The following is a 5,939-nucleotide window of genomic DNA, read 5'->3' as shown; positions in this document are numbered from 1 at the left end:
TGTGAAGGTTTCTTGTGTGGATGATGCTCTTGTCTACCAAGCTACTTCAGAATTCAGAACTGTTCATGATGTTGTTTCAAATTTTATCACATGGCCCAAAGATAGAATAATCTACCAATAGACTTCTTCATCTTCTGTGATCTTTTTGGAGACTTAACTTTTGGTAACAAACATATCACTGCCACTTTTTTGTATGTTTTGTGTATATCACATTGGTATGTGAATGCTTTAACTCTGGGGTTGGTTTAATTTGAATGAATCTTTCAGTTTAATCCAATTGTTTATTTACATTTCAGTTTAATCTAGTTGTTTCTTTACATTTCACAAATAGTAGTGACAAAAGTGAAATATATATTCTGAAATATGGGTTTGATCTTATTCACAAGTATTGTAAAATAGTTTATTTACAATCATAACTATGTGTTGTCCAAGATAGTCCTACTACACATAGTATAGTTGTATCAAGGTACTTCTACAATGCTAACAAGTGTACTAACTGTAATATTCACAATACTAATAAGAGTTGTGTTAGGTTATCAAAAAAAATCTAAAGAGAATCACAATATTCACTACAAGAAAAGTTGGATTAAGCGACCACGCATTTTTGGTTGGAAAAGCCCATATTGAGTCGCTCTAACCCTTAAAGCGACTTAATTTGGCTCTCGCTCTCGAGTTGCAAAAGGTGGGATTTGTACAAGTCTATAGCAGCTAGGCAATCGCTTTAGTAATCAAGCAACTATCATGTAGCGTCTTTTTTCTTAATTGCTTCATGGCTAGACCGACCTTCCTAGAGCAAGCAAAATAGTGATCGCTTTAAAGCTAGACCAACCAAACTACAACAAGTAAAACGCTGATCACTTCATAGATAAACCAACGATAATAGAGCAAGTAACGCCGATCGCTTCATAGATAGATCAACCATAATAGAGCAAGTGAAATGCCTGAAGTTAGTTGCTTACATTGTTGAGCTACCAAATTTTTTGCCTGAAGTTGGTTGCTTACATTTTTGAGCTACCGAAGTTGGTTGCTTACATTTTTGAGCTACCAAACTTTTTGCCTTGAAGTTGGTTGCTTACATTTTTGAGCTACCAAACTTTTTGCCCGCTACATCTGTTGTTCTGGTGCCGGGAGTATCTGGCCGATTTCAATTTTGATAATCAAATTGAAATTAAAATTAAAATTGATACTAAAACAAATTATGAACCAAATTAAAAACTAAATCAAGTTTTATTATATCACATAGATCAATTTACATCATTTCTTTAAAAAAGACAATCTTTACAGGAACAAAAAGATTAAAAATACAAACTAATCATTTCTTAAAAAAATGATGATTACAATTTCCTTAATTTTGAAACAAAAGATGAACACTCCTTCGACTTTGTAGCACCAAGCTCATAATAAGAGATTCATACTGCCATCATTTTTGTGTTTAAGTTCCTCTCTGATCATAGATGCAGTTAGAGGATACTTGGTAATTAACACCTATGGAAATGCCAAGATATTCAAGCAAGTTAGTTTTCACGAGAAACACAAAGAGATGAGATTGATACTATGAACTTAACAAACTGCAGAAAAAAAAAATGAACCAGAATAACAAAAAGCGAAATGCACAGGTAGTTCTTACATATAGGTTTGAGAAACTTTTCATTGTTAGGTTGAAACTGCAAAGTTTAAGGATCATTATCAATTAAGCCAACATACAAAACAACCTAAGACCGCAAGATGTCTAAATCTGAAATGAGTAACAACTTAAAATGTAAGGGTCAAATGACTACAGGTCCAATAAGGAACAACAAACACGGGAGACAGACTCGCTATAAAAATACCCAATATACTGTCTAGTAGCATTTTAGAGGCCATACTAACCATTCTGCAACACCGAAAAAGGCATAATTGTGCCCTTTCAATTTGCACTCTCGTCTCATCTGCATCAACATGTATTCAATAAAACATCAAAAATCACCAGTAAATTCATTCACAAGCACATGGGAAAAAAATCTCAAATGGAATCAATAGTAATTCAGACAAACTGTACGGATTTTCATTATATATACAGGACAGTTTTTTTTGTAACAGATGTTTTTGATAATCATTTTTGAGAAATCAGAAAACCATGTAGTAGGTAGTCAAGACCATGTTCTGTAAAGTGATAACTATTTCCATTCACCAAAATCACTCTGTAACCCTATATGCAAAAGTACTAGTTTAATTGGATTACAATCTAACCCCATACTTTATGTTCATCGAAACTGGAATGGAAAAATCTCAATCAAAATAAACTAAATGAATATCAGTTGGTTCTCTGGATCAATATGAATATCTTTCAAAACTGATAATAGAACTACTACAGCTTAGAAGAAAAAAACTACTTCTACAACTGTTTTATATTCCAAATCTACGGTCTCCTGCTCTCCGAATATAGGAATTATAAACCTGCAAAATAGAAGACGTCATCTCGAATTTTAGAAGGTTTAAGCCAATGATCATTTATTCTTCAATTATTGTATATTCCCAGTGAGAAAATTACCTCTTATCATTTACCGTGGGGTCGATTGTCCCAGTGTACACATAAAGCTTAAAAATTTCATGAATAAAAACATTTATTCAGTCTGGAAGGAAGAGAATAACGCAGAATTACAGTAACACATAAAACAAGTGACTAAATTTTACCTAGGAAAGTTCTCTCTTAGCTTCTGAAGAGCTGGAGGAGCATCTAAGATCAATATCTGAGAAGTACACATAGTCATCAATAAGAACTAAATATAAGAGATACAACTATTTGACATTTTATATATTATCATGCATACGATAGAAATCCTAGTGAGCGACAATCATTTTGATGGGTGTTCAAGATATCTAAACAGCATCATGCAATCTTGACTAATCACTTTCCACACCACAAACACCAGAACAATAAAACAAGAATCGAATCTCTTTGCACATACACAATATGAAGCTAAAGAATCATATCCTGAACGCATAAACTTGTCATAACAATAAACTATCATCAAGCATGCGGTCCTAACCCAAACCATGGTGGATAAGAGTCTTCTTAAAGCCACAGTAATCTATATTAACCGGAAATACACGATATAATATCATCAGTGGCAAAAAAAAAAACCACAATTACCTAAACAAAAAGACTTGAATTGAATCCCTTGAGCTCTTCAATCCTGCACCAATTGATATCTTTCAGATACTTGAGAGCACCTTCGTCACGCTCTGTGATCTACATTCCGGAAAGAGTAAATTAAACCGACAATTATGGAATCTTATTCCAACAAGGAGAAAAATGGCTAATAATATCACTTACCTCCTCCATTAAAACTTCATTTGTCTTCACAGCATTGAGCCAAAAATCAGGAACACCCTTCTCTACTGCAAATACACAATCTAGTTAAGATAATTCAACTGCAAACCACCAGCGTCTTTGAGTCACCTACAATTCCATCCATAATCTGCAGTATCATTTTCATCTACAACTGCAATGGTTTCTCAATACTGCTCCAGAGCAACACAAATTCATCCAGTTCTAACCACCAGCAATCTTCAACAATCAGCTTCTCCGAAAACTTCATGAATCTCTCAAACCCATTAAACCCTGAATCGGTGTTTAATGAAATCTCATAAATCCCCATCATCAAACTCTCACTGCTACCTCTTCCAGATTCAACCCAAAAAACCATTTCGAATCAGACCTTTTTATCCTCAAGAAGACCAACTCATTATTTCAACCTCAACAGAGATCAATTTCTGCATCCTCTTCTTCCCTGGCCCTCTATTCATCATCCAACCTCAATTAACAAATACCCATCTTCTATTCAACAGCAGCAGGTTCATTACCGTCTTCAATTAATTATTTATTCTTCCAATTCGTAAACACCCTATCTTTTATTCAGTTGTATTCCGCAATCTAAAACAGCAAAATCCCCCTTTTCTTCTTGGTTGGAACATAGATCCAGATTTAAACCAAAACCCTAATCAACCACCATCAGTGGTTCGAATCAAACTTTATCTATCTTTTTCTCCCTCGATCTCTTGTTTTCTCTCTAGATCTCTTTTTCTTTCTCTCGGCAAAAGATTACAGCGGCGGTATCTGTGGAGGAGAGGAAGGGGGAGAAGAGGAAGAAAGAGAGTTAGAGTGATTGAGAGGGTTTGGTGAATAAACAAACGCTTCTCGCAAAAAAAAGTGTGGATCCGAATGAAAATGATCGACGGAATCTGTTTCGTTTGATCCACTCATACGGATTGAGAAAAGATCTTGACGGTTAAGATTCTATTTTTGATGCTCATACGGATTAAAAAACATTTGTGTTTCTTTTGTGTTAATACGAACTCATGTTTCGGTTTAATTATCAACCTTTAACATGAAAAAAAATCCAAAAAAAATATAAATAAATTTAGAACATTGTTTTCGACATTCTGATATAAAAAATTCCAAAAAATGTATAAGAATGAATCGGGAAAATGAAAAATGAGTTCGATAATTGGTGTGTTTCTTTGTGCTTTCCCTTTGTGTTTTTGTGCTTTCTTTTTGTGCTTCGGGTTTGAATTTCGACTAGTCATGAAGTAATTTTTACAAGTCATACAGGTCATGTAGTAGTTTTAGTTCACACTGGTAAACTCAGGTTATAAGATTACTAGAGATGGACCACGAAATTCATGATGGTTCGGACTTCAAACTTAGCTAGATACATCATCAAAATCGATAAATATGAAGCTCAGTGTTGATTCGAACTTCAAATATGGTATAAAAACATACAAACTATGATCCAAGAACCTATGGGAGGATTTCTGACTTCAAACTTAGCATGATACATCATCGAAATTGATAAATATGAAGTTTAGTGTTGATTCGAACTCCAAATGTGGTTTAACAACATACAAACTATGAGTCAAGAACCTCCGGAGGGTTTCTGAATTCAAACTTAGCATGATACATCATCGAAATCGATAAATATGAAGTTCATTTTTTATTAAAACTTCAAATGTGGTATAACAACATACAAACTATGAGTCAAGATGTTCTGGAAGGGTTCTGACTTCAAACTTAGCATGATACATCATCTAAATCGATAAATATGAAGCTCAGTGTTGATTCGAACTTCAAATGTGGTATTACAGAATACAAACTGTGAACCAAGAATCTTCGGCAAGGTTCTGGCATATTGTACGCATACGATCGTAACCTGGCCGTGAGTGGACTACTATAAGTCCATCTACTTCGTACGAACGATGAATTCATCCATTTACAGGTAAGATTCCTTCGGAATATACCCTGAAACGTTAAACAAACCATGTTCTGGCATATTGTACGCATACCTTAAACAAGACAAGCTTGAACTTGAAATTTTTCTTAGAAGTGTGTGAGAGAAATATAACAAAAGTGAACTATAGCCATGGTCAAGGTTTGCACAACAAGTATGCTTAACCTTAGGTACTTCATGTACTTTTGCCTTTGCACTTAAGCTTCCGAACTATGTCAGGTCAACCAGGTATGCGTACGGAGTATGGGTACCTTTGAAAGTTTTGAAATCATATCCAAAAAGTGTACATACCTGTCTGCGTACGTGCTCTTGAAAGTTCGCGAAGTCATATCAAAATAGTATGCATGCCGTTTATATATATATCGCTAGTAAGTCCCGAACTCAGATAAAAAGGGCATGCATACTAATGGTAACAGTTGGTTATGCATACCGTGTATACATATCGTCAAGTAGTCTTGAAGTAGTATCATGTTCTGGCATATTGTACACTGGTACGTTCTTACATAGTTTCCGACTTATAGTAGTCTACTCCCGGCCAGGTTTCGACCTTGGATCCACTTTCTTTTTCGAAGTCGCCGGAAAAAGGTTTTATCCGTTATATATTAATGTTATCCAATTTCTCTCGGCCTCACTCAATTTCTCTTAGATTCCCATTGGTTTAATTATAAG

At 34.7% G+C, this 5,939-nt stretch overlaps 1 long non-coding RNA gene across 1 annotated transcript; it reads right to left on the bottom strand.

Annotated features, from left to right (window-relative positions):
* Nucleotides 1-1,216: 1,216 nt before the first annotated feature.
* Nucleotides 1,217-4,122, bottom strand: LOC113326995. The gene is made up of 4 exons (XR_003348668.1): nt 3,317-4,122; nt 3,134-3,232; nt 2,674-2,729; nt 1,217-1,928 (listed from the first exon to the last, which is right to left on the bottom strand). It is a non-coding gene; the product is annotated as an uncharacterized LOC113326995 (long non-coding RNA).
* Nucleotides 4,123-5,939: the final 1,817 nt, after the last annotated feature.

The sequence above is a fragment of the Papaver somniferum genome, unplaced genomic scaffold (genome assembly GCF_003573695.1).
Source record: "Papaver somniferum cultivar HN1 unplaced genomic scaffold, ASM357369v1 unplaced-scaffold_10, whole genome shotgun sequence".
NCBI lineage: Eukaryota > Viridiplantae > Streptophyta > Magnoliopsida > Ranunculales > Papaveraceae > Papaver > Papaver somniferum.
This window is presented reverse-complemented; position numbering and strand designations above follow the sequence as displayed.